At 46.3% G+C, this 21,600-nt stretch overlaps 1 protein-coding gene across 10 annotated transcripts in view; it reads left to right on the top strand.

The window, feature by feature from the left end:
- Window positions 1-21,600, top strand: part of LOC308609617 (steryl-sulfatase-like) — a 169,530-nt gene that overhangs the window by 22,658 nt on the left and 125,272 nt on the right. Inside the window, exon 1 of one of the 10 annotated variants that reach the window (XM_081223351.1) lies at window positions 3,087-4,647. The exons of the other annotated variants lie outside the window; for them this stretch is intronic. The gene's annotated coding sequence lies outside the window, so the exon portion shown is untranslated. Of the gene's footprint in view, window positions 1-3,086; window positions 4,648-21,600 lie in introns of those variants that run through there. 10 annotated transcript variants of the gene reach the window in all.

Here is a 21,600-nt window from a genome sequence, read left to right as displayed (position 1 = left end):
AAAGAAAAAAAAGATATAAAGTCTCCCTCTATTTGTATTTAAAAGCTAAACAGTAAATGCCAGGCATCCCTTAAAAGGCTGGATGAAACAGGCATTTAAAGTTTGTGGGTAAAAATCCTAAGCCGTGTTCTCCAGACCAGACACCACCTCTGTTGTTTTCTTTGCTTCTTGTCTTCTGATTAAAATCCCCCGCTTTGTTTGGATATTAACCTTGTAAAACTCTCGATCAGTCAGTCAGTGAACTCTTACCTAGGACCCCTGGGATCCAGGTAAATAAAAGGTGTAGCAGGGCTTCCCTGGTGGCACAGTGGTTGAGAGTCCGCCTGCCGATGCAGGGGACACAAGTTCGTGCCCCGGTCCGGGAAGATCCCACATGCCACGGAGCAGCTGGGCCCGTGAGCCATGGCCGCTGAGCCTGCGCGTCTGGAGCCTGTGCTCCGCAACGGGAGAGGCCGCAACAGTGAGAGGCCCGCGTACTGCAAAGGAAAAAAGAAAAAGTGTAGCAGTGATGAAACACAAGCGTAGTCTCACCTCCAAGGCTGTCCGAGATGGAAAACAAAACTTGGGAAATGCTGCAAGTGCCAATGTCAGGGATCATTAAATGCCTATCATGAGCATCAAGTGCAGGGGAAGACACACTGCTGGGCTCAGCTAGGGCCGCTGGCTTGACTGTCAACTCTGGTAGAAAGCCTGCAGGTGAGACTGAATGGGTCCTGGGTCCAGTGTTCCTCTTTAGTGGTTCCAGGATCGGGGGGTTGTCTTGTCTACAGATAGATGGAGAGTTGGGGTGGGGAGGTCTCCTTTACAGTTAATTTGTCTACCCCAGGGTTTCTCAGCTGCAGCACTGGAAGATGCTTTGCTGTAGGGCCTGACCTGTGTGTGGAGGATATTTAGGATCCACCTGCTAGATGGCAGTATCAACCCCCCTCCCAAATGTGACAACCAAACTTGTCTCCAGGTGTTACCCCATGTCCCTTCAGCTCCAGATGACAACCACTGACCTACAATAAACATTTAAAATGCACAAGGCACTGCTCACAATAGCCAAGACATGCAAGCAACCCAAGTGCCCATCAACAGACGGTTGGATAAAGAAGATGTGGTACATATATACAATGGAATATTACTCAGCCATAAAAAGAATAAAATATTGCCATTTGCAGCCACATGGATGGACCTAGAGGGTCTTATGCTTAGTGAAATAAGTTAGACAGAGAAAGACAAAGACTCTATGATATCACATGTATGTGGAATCTCAAAAATAATACAAATGAATGCACATGCAATACAGAAACAGAAAACAAACTTACGGTTACTAAAGAGGAGAGGGACGGGGGAGGGACAAACTGGGGGTATGGGATTAACAGATACAGGCTACTCTATATAAAATAGGTAAGCAGCAAGGATTTACTGTATAGCACAGGGAATTACAGCCATTCTCTTGTAATAACCTGTAATGGAATATAATTTGCAAAAACCCTGAATCACGATGCTTTGCACCTGAAATTAACACAACATTGTAAATCAACTATACTTCATAAAATAATAGAATAAAATGCCTCAGGCAGAGCTTTGCGGTGGAGCAGGGTTCCTCGGCCTGGGCACTACAGTGCTGACTTTTGGGGCCACATCATTCTTTGACATGGGAGTGTCCTGTGCACCGTAGGGGGTTGAGAATACCTCTGCCCTGGTCCAAACATTGCCGAAGGCTTCCTGGTTAGCACCTCTGAACTGGAGACAGGAAGGAGCCCCTGGAGGCCTGACGGAAGCGGGAAGAGGGCCCCTGTGTCCTGTCTGTAGCTCTTCCCTGAGGTCTCCTGGCAGCTCTTCACTTCTGCTGGAGGACGCCCCAGCTTGTCTGAACTAAGTCACTGGGCCAGGGTTTCCTGGGTCCCTACCTGCCACCTCTGTCACAGATGAGGAGACTGTGGGGTTATGTGAGTTCACGGGATTGGCCAAGATACTATTCAGCGTAAGAGGGCTTTGCCAGGGCCTGACTTCTTCAATTGCTTCTCTACAAAGCCCTGCCTTCCGATCCACAGCCCTTTGTCTGTAACCAGAAAGAAAAGAAAAAGATTGGAAGCCAAGTGTCTGGCAGCAACACTTGTTCTGAACTGAGGAATGTAAAACTGATGTAACGTTGAGTAGTCTTTCTTTAGCCGACAGAATGCAAATATTCGTCGTGTTTATCGCTGCGGAACCATTAATATGTGTGATTGCAGGTTGCTTTCTAAAACTTTGCTCAAGGTATATGGCTTACATGATATATTTGAAGATATAGTATGTGTGTGTGTGTGTGTGTATATGAAGGTAATGGTGCATATATATGTATATAGATATCTATATATATGAAGGTAATGGTGAACATATACATGTATAGATGTATTATACCTATATATATGAAGGTAATGGTGAATATATACATGTATAGATGTTTTATACCTATATATATGAAGGTAATGGTGCATATATACATATATAGCTATCTATATATATGAAGGTAATGGTGCATATATACATATATAGCTATCTATATATATGAAGGTAATGGTGCATATATACATATATAGATATCTATATATATGAAGGTAATGGTGAACATATACACGTATAGATGTATTATACCTATATATATGAAGGTAATGGTGAATATATGCATATATATTCCAGCTTTATTGAATGACAAATTTATAGATATTCCAGTCTTACTCAGATATCGTTGACCTTAACATTGTATACCTTTCAGATGTACAACACAATGACTTGCTATACCATGTGTATTGTCAAATGATCACCACCATAATTTTAGTGAACATCCATCACCTCACATGGTTACAATTTTTGGTTGTTTCAATTGCTAAATGGTGTGTGTGACAGAATGAATGCTTTCAGTGTAGAAAACTAGTGTGTCTGTTATGAGTGCCAAAAGCCGTCGTGAAGGCAGCTCAGCGTTGGAGGGAGTCTTTGAATCCTTTTAATGAATTAGTTTTGATTTTTTTTAAAGCCATTACTTTCTAAAATCCAAAGAATTCTGAGCTCTGAAACACAACTAGCCACACTTGTTTGTGTTTTTTTGAGGCCTAGGACTTGGGGTTGTAATTGCCAGCAGGGCAGTGTTCATTTTTAGCACGTGGTGACTTTGAACAGCAGATGGTGTTTGCACTATGTGGGTTTTGTTTTTCCATTTACTGTATCATCATATGCTCTCTTATACCCTCAGAAGCAGCTTCCACTGCTTAAAACCTCATGACCCTTCTGCACTGTCCAAGCTTTGCAATAATGTGAAAACACTCAGAAGCCTAAATGCAGCCAGAAGACTTGGGCAGAAGGACTGTGCCTTTTGGACCCTGTGCTCAGAGCTGCTGTGCCTGTGTGCTCAGGGGGCAGCTTCTCCCCAGCCTGTGCACCTGAAAGGCAAAGAACCCCTAACTCAGATGGACCGTGTGGGTTATGAGGGCCCGGCCTGGTGTTCTGTGACCCTGGAAGTACTAAACTGAAAGGCACGTATTGACTTTGAAAAGGCCAGCTATGTGATTCTGTTAAAAAAAAAAAAAAGTACCAAGTCCCTTTTTGGTTAATTAAGAAGAAGGGGAAATTGTCGTTTGGCGAGCAAGCATGTATGCCTCTGGGTCAGGATTTCCCAGCCTGGGCACAGTTGATCTGTGTGCCTGGGGAATTCCTTGTTGTGGGATGGGTCTTGTGCATCGTGGGATGTTTAGGCGCATCTTTGGACACCATCCCGGAGATGCCAATAGCACCTGCCCTGTTGTGAGAACCAGAATGACTCCAGACGCCACTAACACCTCTGAGGGATGGCGGGGGCGGGCGTTGGGGACGAGCTGCAGAGTCACCCCTCGTTGACAACCACCGGGCTAGAAAAAGCATTTAAGAATTAGTAAGACATGGGCTTCCCTGGTGGCGCAGTGGTTGAGAGTCCGCCTGCCGATGCAGGGGATGCGGGTTTGTGCCCCGGTCCGGGAAGATCCCACATGCCATGGAGCAGCTGGGCCCGTGAGCCATGGCCGCTGGGCCTGTGCATCCGGAGCCTGTGCTCCGCAATGGGAGAGGCCACAACAGTGAGAGGCCCGCGTACCGCCAAAAAAAAAAAAAAAAAGAATTAGTAACACAGAGCTTGGACTGAGAGCACGATGCTCCACCTTGGCACGAATGATACCTGGGGCCGGATCGTTCTTTTGTTGGCAGTGCATTGTGGGATATTCATGTGCATCCCTGGCTTCTACACACTGGATGCCAGTGGGTAGAAGGTCACAGCTTGTGAGCACAGCTGTGTTGCTTGCGGAGCAACGCCCACAAGCTGCGACAACCAAAAATGTGTCCAGACAGCGCCACCTGTCCCCTGGAAGACAAAGTCACTGGGGCTTGACAGTCGTTGGTCTAGTGGGATCTTATATTACAGGTGGGAAAAAATAAATCTGTTTTCTATAGGTAGTGTTGGGGCCAAGAGTTCTCCTGCCCCACCATCTTGTCACCCATCCCCTGGGTGACTCATCCAAAGGGGTGTCGAAAGCCATTTGCCTTCCTGGGCATGCCGGGTCATGTCACATAATTGACATCTCCTGAGGCAGACTCATCCTGGCCGGCAGCACGTGGTCGAGTCCAGGAACTTCTAATTGCAGATGAGTCCAGGTGAGTTCATTAATCAAGGAGGCGACTAGTCATAACTGTCTAGAGCTAGAGGGTGCACACTCAGGTTTTTTTGGTTGGAAGTGACAGGAACTCAGTGCCCCCTCACTCAAACCCAGAAAGGGATTTTTTTTCAGTTGCACAGATGGGAGGGAGGCTCACAGAGTCAGAGGAAGAGCCCCAGGAACCAGGACCATTGGCCTTAAGGAGCTGAAAATTCTCTGTAAGTCCGATTGACGTGACTTGTCACTACTGTCTGTGGCTGCCGGTGGAGGGGACCACTGTATTTGAGAGTTGCTGGTTTTGCATCCTGGTTAAATGCAGTGGTGTTATTACCATGTTATGTATATTTGGGAGTGGATGTTGTGGTAGTTATCCGTCACTGGATACAAATTACCGCACATTTAAGGGCTTAGAACAACATCCACTGATTATCTCCGTGTCTGTGGGTCAGGTGTCCCCGCATGGCTTACCTGGCTCGTAGTCTGCTTACGATGGTCTTTACAAGCCTGCAAAATATTGGCCACAGTCGTATTATCACCTGAAAGCTTGGGATCCCCTTCTAAGCTCATTCAACATGTTGGCAGAATCTAGTTCCCTGTGGTTGTAAGACTGGGACCCTCAGCTCCTAGGGGCCACCCCTCCCTATAGGCCTTTCACACCATGACTGTTTGTTCCATCCAGGCCAGGAGGATTGCAAATCCTCTGCCTGGAGTCTGTTTCCAAGGGATCACCTGATTAGGCCAGGCCCACCCACTTCAATCTCCTTGTTGAGTTGCACAAAGTCAGTTGATTAGGGACCTCAATCATATTCCTTCACTTTTGCCAAGTCCTACATCTCAGGCCCCCCTCACACACACACACACACATCCTCAAGAGGAGAGAGGATCACACAAAGATGCGGGTACCAGGAGGTGGGAGCCATGGAGGCTATCTTAGAATCCTGCCTATGACAGATGCCTTTTTGTGGCAGGACCTGGGAGCCTAAATAGGATTTGGAAAATAGGTCTCTCTGGACAGCCCTTGCCTCCCTACACCCAGTAGACCCTAGTGACATCCTTCTTCTGTGATCCTAGCTACCAGGTCAGCTCTCCCTTCCCCCCAGCCCCGTTCGGTCCAGCCAGGCCTTACAGCAGAAAGTGTTCTCTTATTGGTTGGAAGTTATCACTCCACTGCTGTCCGTGTAGTCCTTCCTTCTCTCCTTACGCAGAAGGTTCATTGGACCCGAGTCTATGGTCCCTGGGCCAGGCTGGTGGGTCCAGATCGTCACCAGCGGTGACCTACAGTCCTGTTTGCATTCACAGTGGGGGGTTGGCATTCGTCCACATCTCAGTTTGAGGCTGGAACATCATGCTAGTGAAATCAGAAGACTTGATGGTGTTTTTTTAAAAAGTAAACTTCAACTTGATGTTTCTTTTTTTAACGCTTTTTAAAAAACACTTGGGGTGGGGCTTCCCTGGTGGCGCAGTGGTTGAGGGTCCGCCTGCCGATGCAGGGGACACGGGTTCGTGCCCCGGTCTGGGAGGATCCCACATGCCGCAGAGCGGCTGGGCCCGTGGGCCATGGCTGCTGAGCCTGCGCATCCGGAGCCTGTGCTCTGCAGCGGGAGGGGCCACAGCAGTGAGAGGCCCGCCTACCGCAAAAAAAAAAAAAAAAAAAAAAAAACACTTGGGGTACAATTCAACAAATTGCATATTAACCGTTTTAAAGTGTGTAATTCAGAGGCATTTAGTATATCCAGCCACTTTGTTCAACTGGTACCTCTCTCTAGTTCTAGAACTTGTTCATTATTCCCCCCACCAAAACCCCATACCCTTTATCAGTCCCCCCCAAACCCAACTCTCTTTCCCTTTAGCCTCTACCACTAATCTTTCTGTGTCTATGGATTCACCTATTCTGGACATTTCCTATAAATGGGGTCGCATAATATGTGGCCTTTTGTGTCTGGCTTCGCTCACTGACCATCCTGTTTTCAAGGCTTGTCCATGTTGTAGAACTCTATTCCTTTTTATGGCTGAATCCTGTAGCATTTTATGGCTGGACTGCATTTTGTTTATCCATTTACCTGTTGCTGAGCATGTAGGTTTTCAACTTTCGGCTCTTGTGAGCCCTGCTGCTGTGAGCCCTGGGTGTACAGATGTCTTTAAGAGCGTGGTTCCACTTCTTTTGGGTGTACGCACAGAAGTGGTCTGGCCAAGTCATGTGGCCAGTCTATGTTTCGCTTTCTGAGCAACTGCCGTGCTGTTTTCCACCTCCAGGTTTAATCTCTCTTCATCGTTGAGGTCCTCGTTTTAGATGGTTGTCTCTGCTGTGGCTCAGCAGCCCTGAGAGGTAAACTTACAGCGTCTCCTGTCAGAATTTGTGTTGAGGAAGATGCAGTTTATCCGTGAGAGAGCGCCTGGCAAAGCCTCAGTTTGTATCATGAGCGTTGTAAGACTTGTTTCTGTCTGCCCGGCAGCCTGTTGGGGAAAAGGTGGAACAGCCGAGGCTCAGGTGGAATGCAAGGAGGGAGGGGCCCAGAAACCAGTCGCCTGAAACACAGGGTCACATGGTTCCAAGGTCACGAAAGGAGGCCCGTGGGTCCCGAGAGGCCATCAAACCTGTCCTGGTGGCTGGAGATGGACTTGAAAATCCGTAGGGGCGATTCCTGGTCCTGTTGGGAGTTGCCGTTGGGCGGGGCTGCTGGTGTCCCAGATGGTGGCAGGGATCCCAGGAGTCTCTGAGTTGTTGAGTTTAATCTGCTCCCCAACTTGAAATGGGCCATGGAGCCGGGAATAAACAGGGTCTTCTGGGACCCTCCCTCCACCTGCCTGTTCTCCATCACACGTCACCTACCTCCCTCCTGCATCCTGGCCTCCCTCTCCTCTCCACCCACAAAATGTTACCCCCATCCAAGCCTGCCTTGGTCTGGGGACAGAACTGGGTGTCCTGAGGTCCAGGGGATAGAACCAATGGCCCATCACCTTATGAAGATTCAAATTCCAGTTACATCAGGAGCCTTTCTCTCTGTGTTGACTGCACTAACTTCCATCTCTCTTCCAACCTCCATTTCCTCACCCTCAACACATACAGTTGTGTCCAGTGGACACATTACGAGATTAGAGATTTTATCAAACACAGTCGTGTGAAAGTGGCTGAGTGACTACTGACAACTTATTTTCAGCAAAAAAGCGTGCTCCTGGCCACTGCCCAAGCATTCATTAGGACATGAAGCCTACTAGGGTACAATGGTGTGTGTGGAATATACGTGGCACCTAATTATATATTCCATTAGAGCCATTGGAAGAATCAATATGGTGACCCCAGGTGGCCTTCTTTAAAGAATTACATGAATGCCATACATTCCCAGCTACCTTTGAACATAGCTGCCACTGAAATTTTCAAATGGAATGTCTGTTCCTGTGATTTTTTTCACTTCTGCATCTTTTAAGCTGAATGAACCTTGTGCATCAAGTTATACTTTGAGTATGATTATTTTTTCTTGGTTCCAATAGTGAGCTAAATTAGAGAGGCTAGTGTCCTTTTGACCTGTGATCACTACATAGCAGGGATATTGGGAATCCTTTCTGTGGCCCTTTTATATTTTCCTGCCAATGTAACAGTTGGTTATTTACCAATTTGCTTGGAATGCACACACACACACACACACGTTCACATTTATCAGAAGGAGAGAAAAAGAATAAAACATGTAAAAGTCCCACCTTATTCAATTTGCAGTGGCACACAAGGGCACTCTGTTCTAAATTTACATACATACATTTTTAATTTGGTCTGTGTTATTTTTCTTTAAATGATGTAACGCCTGTTTACAAATTTTTTGAAGCTTATTTTATGTATTTTGAAATTCACCCACTTGCACCATTCAGTGGTTTGCATTAAATTACCAAGTTGTGGGGCTTCCCTGGTGGCACAGTGGTTGAGAGTCCGCCTGCCGATGCAGGGGACACGGGTTCGTGCCCCAGTCCGGGAAGATCCCACATTGCCGCGGAGCAGCTGGGCCCGTGAGCCGTGGCCGCTCAGCCTGCATGTCCGGAGCCTGTGCTCCACAACGGGAGAGGCCACAACAGTGGGAGGCCCACATACTGCAAAGGAAAAAAAAAAAATTACCAAGTTGTGCGATCATCACCATAAATCAGTTTTAGAACGTTTTCATCACTCCAGTGAGAGCCTTTACGCCCATTTCTTTTCATCCCCACTCCTACCCCGTGCCTGAAGATGTTCTTAAGAAGTCATATTTTTCTCAATGTCATCATATTTCTTGGAACCCCGTGATTATTGCCCTCAGAGATGTTGACAGTCATCAGATTATATCATTCTGCTACATGACCCTGTAATCCTTGTCTTACAAGGTCCCAGAACTAATCGCTCAAGCATGAGGAAATAAAACTTATGTGTTCTATACATCTCCATGCCCCTCACTGCTTGGAATGCTTGTCTTTTGTCTGCCTTCACACTAAATCATCTGACCTGCTTCCACCATTTTCACCGTTTTCTCCTAACTACTTGAAATTATGGTCCTTTCCAAAGGAAAGGTATATGGACCAATACTTAGGTCCTTAAGACTGATCTCCCTTCTAAACAAGTCAGTGTCTGTCAATGAGATGATCATTGCTTGTATATCTCAGACTGCTATCATTTGAACAAGTGTACACTTATTTCAAAAGGCACAGCTAATTGTAGGAGTAAGGGAAATGCACTGAATATGGGCAAATGACACAGTTGTAAATAAAATCAAAACTTTAAATCTGGACATGGAAGCGTGCTAGGGTATTATTTGGTAAGGATTTTCAAAAGAGAGAAAATACCAAGTGATATAATTTGCAATTATACAATAGACTCCCAGGCCTGGTCCAGGCAGTGAATAATGACTTCTTAACTATAGATAATGCAACTGGCACAGAAGCCTGATCTACTGGTGATCTGGGACTTTAGCTCCTGGACATCGGCGGGAAGTATTGCCCAGCTAAAAGCTTAATATCTGATAAACTCTCTTCTTTCTGGAAACTTTCTCCCACAGATAAAATACTGCTCTGAAATTGACTGTGATAAACCAGGAAGAATTGGTTGGTGAAGTGAAATGATAGAAATCCTTAGAAGGAAGTGACCTCTTTTAAAATCTGTAATAGTAAATGGCCAACGGGTGCCCTGGGGTTTAGAGTCGTTCAGATAAAAATAGATATTATCTCCTCGCCAGGGACTCTGAAAAAGGAATGACTCGAGCATTAAAATGGACTCAGACATGAACGTCTGCCATTGCAATCACAAATCCGTAAAGGGTCCAGCGGAGGAGGGAGAAAGCAAGAAATCGGCCTAGCAAAATAGGGTTTCCCTCTAATGAACCCAGACTTTGAAAGGGAGTACTCGAGAGGTTGGGGAAGGGCAGAGAATCATGAAATGAATGGTTTCAGATTGCCACCATGTCAGGAAGACCAAAAACCCCAAACAAACTCCTCAAAATACTCACCTGGTGCTCTAGTTCCCAAGTCTACCTGGGCAATGTCCGTGCCCTTGGACGGGACAACATGCCCACTGCATCAGACCTAATCCTTAGGAAGGTAAAAATCCATTTAAACAGCACCCGTATTTTCAAAGTTCTGAAGCCGTACCAGCGGACGTCGCGGAGCCCCACCTGGAATGGGCCGTGTTCGCTTTATGTGTCTGACACCACATGGTGCTGATACGTTTCTTGGAGACCATCGTGTGGAAATGCTCACCTGATCCACTGCACGATGTTGACTCACATCCTGGGCTGTGCCTTCAGGATTGCTTGTTGTTTGATCTACTCACACGAGCTAAGACCCCTTTTGCATTCCCTGGCATTTTAAATCCAACTCCCTCCTGGGATCCCCCAGGATCACAGCCTCACAGACTCTCATGGGTAGCAGGAAACTTTGCTACCTCTGAAACTCCGAAAAGTCTACACAAACAAGCAAACTAACGAATTGACTGGCCAGCCAATGCCTGTTGACAAATTGGACTCAACTCTCTCCCTTTAATCCTTAGACTTGCCCTAGATTTTAGGCTGCCTCAGTGATCCCTTCTGGCTTCCCAAAGCCACCTTCTTAATCAATACTCTTTATCCCATCAGGTTCACGTCCCAGACTTTCATCTCTACCTCTATCTAACTGGCTTGGCGTCTCCTGGATCTTCTTTCCCAAGGTCACCTTTGACCGTCTTACTGCCAGTTCCAGTATCTTTTCCTTTGCGATGATTCCCACTTCTGGTTCTTTGCATACCTTTCTGCATGCTCTTTTCTGAGCTGCGTTCTCTGGTTCTTTTTCCCACCTCTGTCCCTGGAAGTTTCAGTCTACTCACGCTTATGTCTTATGCCCTTTTTTTCTTCTGTTTCCCCTCGGTGGGCAATCTCACCCACAGCCGTGGCATCAAATGTCATCCTTAGTCCTGTTTCCTAATTCCCTATCCTGTGCTCTGCTTTCTCCCCTCATTCTAGTATCCAGGGAGACAATACTGGTATCGTGAGTGACGGTAGGTACCATTCCAGGTACAAAACCTGTATCTCAATCCCACCTTTTCTACATACAAGCTGAGCTGGTCAAAACTTCTGTAAATGTCGGTTTCCCCTTCTGTAAAATGAGAAGGAATAATAGATGATAGATAATTTAGGTTAACATAGATAATACATATTTACAGTATCAGGATCATAGGTAATATATAGTCACAGTGTTAGGATAATGCCTAGCACATTGGTAGCCCTTAGCAATTGACGATGGCGATGATATTTTATTGTCTTTTTCCTGTGACATGAGCTACACATATTTTCCAAACTAGGTATGTGCAAGATTCAACCTTTAGCTGCTCTTTTCCAAATCTCTGTACCTTCAGTACATCTCATCCATGTGCTGGAAGCATTCATGTCCATACCCCCATTCCCTTATCCAGTTAGCCATCCATCTGGCTGCCTTAGTTTGTGAAGTACCTCTCTGACCCCATGGCCACCATCTGCCGATGGTGATCTTAGGAGTTTCACTGCAATGCACTCTCTGGATGCATCCAATAAGGGCGGGGGGGGCGGCGTTTGGGCACTACAGCCCTGTCTGTGGCGAAAATTCACAATTTTCTTTCCATCTTCCTATCTTGCATCTCCACTCACCCTCAAATTCTGTACTTACCTGGTTCTTTGTTCTTTTTCTTAGAAACAGTATTCATATTTATTAAACACATTTTTAAAGTATTATTAAATGTTTACCTTTCATGAGCTTCAAGGTTTCCTTTTCTCCCCAGATCTGCATAACTGAACTTTCAAATCTGCCAACTCCCACTGAAATGACTCCACTGTGGATTCTAAGGCATCAATTTCTTGCAGATTTTCCTTTGCTTCTTCTAACATTTCTCCTGTTTCTTCTTGAGTGTGACTGATGAAAACACAGGGAGACCAATCTGATGAGGTATCACTAAGCGGTCATCATCTGCAAGCATGATGTCCTCACAAGCATCTTCGAAGTTTTGGAGTTGTTTCTTTCTTCACTTCTATTGCTTCCTTCATTTCTGTGATTCTACTTCTATTCTGTGCCATTTTTTTTGTTTTTTTAATCTCCTGTTTCATCTCCTCAAAGCCACATTGACGTCTTCTGCACCTGCCCTTTTTATGGTGGCCGCCATCTTGGGTGGTTCTTTGTTCTTTAATTCATCTCCATTCCATCCAGAATGTTCCTTGAAAGTGGATGTTGTATTAGCACTTTAGAACCATTTCCATGTTTCCTGGCAACTCCCTGACCAGTCTAGTCCCAAAGGACTCACCCTTGGCCCTTTGGCCAATATCCCATTGATACCAAGATTTCACATTGTCGCTGAAGCACTTGAAAGGATTTTATACCCTGGGGTGATCTCCATGGTAAGAGCCAGGTTGCCAGGGATGCCTTCTGTACCAAGTGGAAGAAAGTGAGGGTGGAAACCCAGGCAGCACGTTTTTGGAGCATAAATGGAAGTTGAAAATCTGTCAACAGATTCCCTTAGAGTGCATCCCTTCCCCACATACCCATGCCCCCGCACGTCTCTGTGTCTTCCTAGGAGTCGGCGAGCCCCAGTTGGAAGACTCGTGACCTGGATTATTGGATTCACCTCCTCCCTGGTCTCATTTTCTGCAAAACTTCATTCGATCAAAATCTCCCCATTTTGCCTCTGTGAGAGTAATTTGCTCACAATGTGTCCCCGTTTTCTTTGAAAACCTACCTAGTCTGACTTTGGAAGAAACTCTTGCTTTTGGCCTTCGGATGCTTCCACAGTCTGTTTCCATGTCACTCACTGAGCCTCCCCTTTCACATCGCCTCCGTAAACATCCCATCGCAGGGAGGCCGGCTCGTTTTCTGTGGGCATATCGCTCAGCTATTTCTGTGTTCAGCTCATTAACCGCCCATTGTGTTGCTTGCGAAAATGAACTTATTCTAGAAGTAATCAGATTTATGTGTCCCCTAACAGGTAGTGTGAACATTAACTTTTCCTGACACCTCATCCCGCATTGATTGGACACAGCAGAAACTTTTTTCCTCGGGTCACTGTACATGGGACAGTTCAGGGACATCTGATAGATCAGAGAGAGATGGAGGGTTACGGCGCAGTAAACACATTCCTTCTGTCGACATAGAACACTTATACAGAATCGGAATGTTCATTATCGTGGGGCATTAGCAAAAACATAAAGTTTTGCCCTTTCCGTTTTTTATACCTACAAGAGCTTCACCGCTGAGAGGTAGTAATTCTGTTCAGGGATGTAGCGCTTCTAACCTGAGCTTAATTTGGGGGAAGAGCTGTTTTGCTGTCGACACAAAGAAGGGACTTGCAGCTCCCAGCAGCCTGTCCTACTGTGCACGCGCCCTAGGAGGGCCGAGCGCCACCGGGGTATCACATGGTTACGTGAGCCCAGTTCATCAGTCTTCCTCCGGCTGTTGCCTCTGCTCTTATTCTCTTGAGAGAAAACTTTCTGCTTTCTTGACCGACTTCTCAAGAAGGTCATGGTTAGCTTTCTCCTGTCCTTGACCTCTGGTTTTCTCTCTGTTCACTAGATCTGTCTGAATGGTATTGTGACCTCTTTGGTTTCTAAAACCAACTGGGGGTGAGACACCAGGAAATGGCATTGTTCACACTTGTTAAAGTCATTTCCTAGCAAACGCCGACACCTGATAGGAGTTGCCCTCTGCTACCACGGTTGGCCACATGTCACCGGGTAGGAATATTCCCGCTGTGGGGAAGCAAGGGATGCCACGTGGGTACCCAAAACGGGGTCTGGAAGGAGGCCTGGGAGTCTGCTGCAGTGTCAGCTGCCTTCCCGTGTGACCCTTGGGTCAGGCACTCACCTTTCACAGGGCTCCATCCTCTCACCTGTAGATTGAGGCTCTTTGGATTTTAATTCCTGGACTCTATAGAGTCCGGCCCTTTGGTTTGAGCCAAAACACCCATATTCTGCAGAGTTCCCAGGCTACAATTTGAGGTCAAATATCCTGAGCTGTAAAACCAAAACCAGGGATTACATTAATGAATGTGACTGCACGTTGGGGTAGGGGGTGGTAATCAAGTATTAGGTCATTTATCAAAGTGTTCCCCTAAGGGAGCTGCCACGTTCCATAAATCCCCCCAGCTACCCTAGATGAAGAATTTTACACTGAAAGCAAGTAGGCATGAATCTGCCTCTAAATCTCGTCTTTAAATCCACGCTCAAAAGTTGACAGACTGTCCTCCTGAGTCAGATGCCACTTAGCATCCTGTATATGGTCAGGCCACTCAGTATGGCTGTTCTCTTGTTCTCTGTACGTCCCCTGCTTGACCAATCCCTGCTTTGCCTACACCCTACTCACAGGACCGTGCTTGGCCCCTGCCCCTTAGGCCAGAGCTGCCCCACCTGTTACTTTATTAAAGGGAGACATCTGCCCTCCTGACGATTGTTCGCCTGAGGGGCTGTGGGCTGCTAGCTTCCCTGGTAACGGATGAGCCCACCTGATGTTTATTCCCCTATAAATGGTAGCCTCCTCCTCCCCCACTGCTTGCGGAGATTGTTGCCATGTCCTGTGTGTTCTCTGCTGTACACAGCGGGGGTGTTGCTCCAGGGCCCTTTGCTTCTGACGTCTAAGTTCCCCCGTCCAGTAAACCATCGGTGCCACTGTCGCTCCTTCTTTCGTCTCGCAGCTGGGTAGCGACAAAGCTTGCGGGGTGCAGCCCCACAGCGCGTGACCGGCAAGGGAAGCCCAAAGCTGGCGCTCCTCACTCATGGCCTGCTTCTCAGTGCCCTAACTCAAGCCCGTCTCTGTAGAGAAAGGCAGCTGTAGCATCCACTAAGGAACCCTTCATGGTTTAGTCGGCAGGGCCAGTATATCTGCCAACCCAAGGGTGTGGGACTCAAGTCCGTGGGCACACAACAGAACAGAAGTGGTGTTGGCCATCGATGCTTTGAAAAGTCTACACACATCAGTTCAATAAGTTATCACGGTTAGCATAAAAGGTGAAGACTATGAAGACTGGTCTGCCAGCTGCCGGGTCCCAAGGTAAAGTGAAGCCCCGTTTCACGATGAAGCAGTCATTGTGAATTTGCCAATTAATATGGTGAGGTCATGCCAAGAACGGTTAAGGGTGAGGAATATGAGGGATGCTGTTTTAGGGAACCGTGACCTTCCATGAGGTGTTGACATAAACATCCCAAGGATGTGTCCTGAGCAAGGACAGGACTCTGCAAAGCCCACTGGAGTGTAAGGATACAGGTGTCTGACATGTGGCCATCGGCCATTGGTGGAGTGCCTGGCCCACCACCTGACCGTCACCGTCAGACACCTGGCAAAACGCAAGCACACCCCGACATCATGGCACATTCAGGCTGTTTATTGACTTACTGCTGGCCTTGCAAGTCTAAGGTGGTTTCAGGAACCTTGTCGTCATGGCCGAGATGAAGTTTGTTTGTCCTATGAGTTGGTGCTATGTGGATGGCCTTTGAAAAAAAGGTCATAGTTTATACTTTGTTTCTGTTTCCTAAGGCTCTACCCAACTTTCTGTTACAAATTTTCCCCCCACTTAAATCTCATGTGAACGAATGATCATCTTTATATCCTTCATCATTGATCATAGATTCAATAATTGAAGGGCATACAGTTGATGATAGTCGATAATTGAAGAGTTTACCGATGATCATAGATTCCATAGTTGAAAGGTTTACAGATGATCATAGATTCCATAGTTGAAGGGTTTACAGACAATCATAGATTCCACAGTTGAAGGGTTTACGGATAATGATCATAGATTCAATAGTTGATGGGTTTACAGACGATGATGACAGATTCAATAGTTGTCAGCATTTTGCCATATAGGCTTTATCCCTCCAAAATCAATGGCCGTCTTATAGTGTCTTTCATGAAGCAGGTACTCAGCAGTTCATCCCACAGTGGGTGCCAGAGTCCTTCAGAATCTAGAGGAAGAGAAGCAGCGTGAAGCTACTGTACAGGTGTATGCTTTATGTGTTGGATCAGTGTCAGTAATGTGCCCTAAAGTGCCCGGAGCTGGGATCCCCGTGAACCCCAGAGGATGGATGTTCCTTATCATGGAGTGGCTATAACTTGCCGCTATCACCAGGCGTCCATTATAGCTTTTGAACCAATGTATCTGACTAGACTTGGAAATAGAATCTAGCATTAGCTCAGAACTTTGACCCCCCCACACCCAGATCCTTTTACCTGTAACCAGGGGAAATAGTCTTTTCACAAACACAGCCTGTTACACGTGGGATGGGTAAGAAAGTGCTTTGAACAACAGTGAATGCCTATGGAATGTGTAAGTGTCCTGGGGTTGCTTTACGGATGCTGGTTTAAGACAGGATAGAAAGGAGGAAATTTGGGACAACCTGCAGATAGGAGAAAGGTGGGTGAGTTCTGGATCAGCTCTAGCTTTCCTCCATTTCTCCCTCCCTGTATTCTAGGAGGTGGGTACACTGGGGGTACCCATGCATTGTTGGAGAAGGCTGCTTGTTCTGGGCTGAAGAGTGATACCCTCTCCCCAGCCCCCGCTGCCAGTCAGTTATTGGCAGAACCTTGGAATGTGCCCTTTTTTGGAAGTAGGGTCACTGAGGAGGTACATAGTAAAAATGAGGTCCCACGGGAGTCAGGTGGGCCCCTGATCCAGTGCGGCTGTGTCCTTAGAAAGAGACTCATAGAGTCTTGCAGAGGGAGAATGATGGGAAGATACATGGCGAAAACTCCACGTGCCGATGCAGGCAGAGCTTACAGTGGCCGGTCTACAAGCCCAGGAACACCAAGGGTTGCTGGCAACCATAGTCAAGCTGTATATCTTACTCAATTCATTTTCACATTTACAGTTTTTATAGAGGTTGATAATTATAATAGTTTCCCACAGCTCTTTATTTCCAGTTCTTTTTTTTTTTTCTTTTGGCCACACCTCGAAGCTTGTGGGATCTTAGTGCCCCCCCACCAGGGATCGAACCTGCGCCCTCGGTAGTGGAAGTGCAGAGTCCTAACCACTGGGACACCAAGGACTCCCTCTTCATTTTTCCAGTTCTGTGTTAAACTTCTGACGTCCCCAAGACTCTTGCTAGTTCCCCAGGAGAAACCTTCAGAACTTGTCGTACAACTAATTGAAGACATAAATGCAGCAAACATTTAGTGACATCCCCCCTCTGTCTGCCGCTACACACAGCCTTCTGGACAATGGGAAGTACAAAGAAGATGTGGCCTCCATGGGGAGAATGGCTCAGTTGATTTAGGGAGAGAAGATGTAAATGTGCTCGAAAATGGAGACTCAGGGGCAAAATCGTTCACCTAAGATCGTCCAGGTAATTAAACAGGAGCCTCCCTGTGATTGATTCCATAGTTAAAGGTTTTACTAGGAGAGCACACAGAACAGGTTCTAGGAGATATTAATTGCATCACCAGTATGCAGTTTTGCAAATGGAGATGTTTTCCTTCTGTAGCATATGAGTGAAAATAATTACGTGATCCTGATAGCCTTCCATTTTTTGAAGCATCAAATGACCAACTGACCCTTTGAAAATTACAATATTCTTAGAATATAATGAAGACAGTAACAACCTCCAGAGCAAACCAGAAAATGGCCTGAGTAAAATGAAGACAACAGACAACACAAATTAAATTTGTTGGCAAATTAGAAACTGTCCCCAGCCATGGCAAAAAAAAGACAGTTCTGTGGTTGTAATTCTTTCCCCTCATTGGGTCAACATTATTTTGTTTAGCTGATTTATGGAATTTGTTTTGTGTCATAAGTTCATACTCGGCCCCATTTCAGGCATAAATGCCACTTGGCAGTTGGACTCAAGTACGAAAAATCCTAACATTTTCGACTGTGGGTTTGAAATCAACCCAGCCTCCCAGCAACATAATTGAGTCTCTACCATGGGAAACAGGGAAATACCACATGGCTTTTGTTGTATTGGAAGGGGCTTCTGTGAATTAGGAGTGCAGCTGTCTAATTTGGTCTGATTCCAGATGTCGTTGATATACAGTGACATCTTGGCACTCACTCTGATTCAATTCCCAGGATTTCCGCAGTTGAATATTGATACACAATTTCTTATCTGAAGTCCTTGGAGCCAGGACTCCAAGGACTGGAGCTTGGAATTGAGTTATGCATGCTTTAGAAAGTTAACAAGTGCCTTTTCTTGAGCTCATAGGACCCCCTCAGCAGGTGGTGGCAGCCCTCTGTAATCAAAGGTGTTAATATTCCTGCAGAAAAATGTATGAATATTTCTCCCAGTGGGATCCATGCAGACAACTACTCTGATAGTTACATTGTATTCATATACTGGTACATTAAATTGTATGAGGATAGACCATCAACACCCTGGGTACTTCCTGTCTCTAAGGAAAGCAGGAGATGCAGCCAAGTCAAAATAAGAAGTAGCTGTACACGTACCCGTGACATATGTCCATGATCTCTGGATGCTCCAGTACCTTTCAGATGGGGTGCTTTATTTTTTTTATTTTTTATTTTTTTTGCACTATGCAGGCCTCTCAGTGTTGTGGCCTCTCCCGTTGTGGAGCACAGTCTCCGGACACGCAGGCTCAGCGGCCATGGCTCACGGGCCCAGCCGCTCTGCAGCATGTGGGATCTTCCCAGACCGGGGCACGAACCCGCGTCCCCTGCATCGGTAGGCGGACTCTCAACCACTGCGCCACCAGGGAAACCCGATGGGGTGCTTTAGAGTCAGCATAGTTCTCTCATCATGTACTATTTGACCAAGCAGTGATGGTTAGGGAACAAGGGTCTACAGGGACCAGATGGTCATGTGAAAATTGACCCTCTCAAAGACTTCTTTTATTACGGTCTCTCTTGTCAATCTAGTGTCCTTTCTGAGTGGTCTCTCTTGTGGAGCAAATTTGCCATAATCTCTGGTTCTTGAGGCCAAGAATTAACAGATCACATATCTTAGCCATATCTGGGTCAGGGGTCGGCCAACAGTTTCTGTATAAGACCACACACATGGTAAATAGTGTTGGCTTTGCAGATCATATGGTCAGCTGTGCAATGACAGGGCAAAAGCAGCCATAGACGGTACATCAATGAACGTGCACGGCTGTGTTTCCAATAACACGTTATTTACAAAAACAGGTAGTGGGCTGGTTTGACCAGGGGGTCATAGTTTGCCAACCCCTGTTCTACATGATTTTTTTGTTTTCACTCTAGTTCACAGTTCTGTGATCATGAGCACCACTGTTAACTTTGCACTTACCAGTATACAACCAACATAGAGTGGAAGAAAATGTTTATCTGCTCTTGATGGAATACAAAAACCCGTGGTTTGATAGATTTCATATCCAAGAAGAAATAAGTACCTGAAGTGTTACATTTCACAAGAAGTGTGTGAGAGAGAAACTATATTATTTTACAGTTTTGTTCTAGCCTGGCTTGTCTACTCTTGGTATGCTGGTTCTTGGACTACTCGGGGAATATTTCTCAGAAAACCCTTCCCGTGTGGGTGACGATGAATAGGTGATTTGAGTTCACATTTCCATCGTCTTGGCTGTTTTTTTCACGACCGTCATCCTGAGCTTGAGGACCTCTCTGCCACAGCGTGTAAGGGTTTCTCTGGGATCATAGCTTAGTAGCAAGGTAGGGCTGTTTTCATCTGTGTTATATGTATTTTCAGGACTAAAGTTCGTATCAGCTTTTGTTTTTCATGGAGCCCCAGGAAATAGATCCTGGGACAAGATCTGCAAACCTATGGCAAACACATTGGTCGAATTTCATCCACCACCCTTTTCATCTGTTTACCATCTTTCTAGACCATCTTCTTCAAGTAGGAGTCCTCCAAGGCTGACCTTATCTAATAACCATGCTTCTGGGCTATTGCTAATGACAAATACCTTCCTTTCTTCCTCTCACTGTTACTCAGGAGGTATCTTGACCTCCTTTTGATGTTTTCCCAGTGCACTTGAGCCTACTGTTTGATGACAGTGCAACGTGGTGCTAGCAAACAGCTGAGGCACGAGCGCTGAGACAAGACGGATGCCTCAAGTCGGTTCAGGTTGGGTTTCGCTGCCAAATAAAAAACAAAATGTACAAAAATCTTTCGGTTTCCAGGGCTTTTGGTGTCTCACAATCAAGGACAAGGAATGGTGGGTTCTAACTCCGCCCTTACACCACTGTTGTGATTTTCAGTGTTGTACAACTAAAACCTCATTTGGAGAGGGGATGAGAATGATGAAAAAATGACCAAGTAAATGACAGTTGCGACGATTAGATAAACAGTGGGAAGGGTCATGGAGCATGCTTACTGTTAACTCACAAACTAAATCAAAATATAGGTTCCTGGGGCTTCCCTGGTGGTGCAGTGGTTGAGAGTCCGCCTGCCGATGCAGGGGACGCGGGTTCGTGCCCCGGTCTGGGAAGATCCCACATGCTGCAGAGCGGCTGGGCCCATGAGCCATGGCTGCTGAGCCTGCGCGTCTGGAGCCTGTGCTCTGCAACGAAAAAGGCCACAACAGTGAGAGGCCCGCCTACCGCAAAAAAAAAAAAAAAAATATATATATATATATATAGGTTCCTAATAATAAAGCAGACCTAACCCCTTGATCTTCACTTTTCTTGTTCTGTGGCTATAACTTGGGTTATAAATTTCATCTCCAGAGACTTATTTTCACACAACTTATCACAGTCATAGTGGAACTACCACTCATAATTGGCCGTGCGTGATTGTTGGAACACACCGGTGTGACACGCCCCCTCCAGCCCCATCCACGTTTTTGCCCATCTCTGGCATCACACCCGGTTTCATGATGACCAGGCCGATTATCTAACGCAGTTTCTCCACCTTGGCACTAGCGACGTTTGAGACCAGCTCGTTCTTTGCGGTGCAGGACTGGGTTGGATGCGTGTTTGTGGTTGGCAGTGGGAGAAGCTGTTCTGTGCATCGTAAGGTAATTAGCAGCATCCCTGGCCTCTCCCCACTGGATGCCAATAGTATCCACACATTTGCGAGAACGAGAAATGTCTCTAGACATTGTCCAGTGACCCCTGTGGAGCAAAATCGCCCCGGGTGAGAACATGCCAGTGTTATTTTGAAAAGTGTGCTCTGAGCGTGGGCCGTTAGACTTTCCTTTGTGTGTGTTCCTCCTGCGGGTATAGTCCCTGGTGGCAATACCACTGTGAGAGGCATTGTGACTTAATCCCTTTACATGTGTTTGTTCCTCTTCCTAAAGTATCAAATGCGGGTCAGAGGGCTTCCATGCTGATCTCTTAAAATCTTTTTCCTGTCAATAAAAGGTGTGCGCAGAGAAAGGAAAAATGATGATTTGGATCTTCCCTGCCTTGCCTCGCAAGGGGCGTCACCCAAGTGTTCAAATCCACGTCCTTACGATCTTAATCTCGCCAATTAATATCCTGGTGAGAGGGCAGAAGAGGTGACCATGCCCAGAGATTCCTTCATTCCTGAAGACAAGGCGAAGGGTCAACACTGATGACACACCATTCCTTTTTTTAATTTTTTTTCTA

This window comes from Mesoplodon bidens, assembly GCF_964165515.1.
Source record: "Mesoplodon bidens genome assembly, chromosome: Y".
NCBI lineage: Eukaryota > Metazoa > Chordata > Mammalia > Artiodactyla > Ziphiidae > Mesoplodon > Mesoplodon bidens.
Note: the sequence above shows the minus strand (reverse complement) of the source record. Positions and strands in the feature narration are given on the sequence as shown.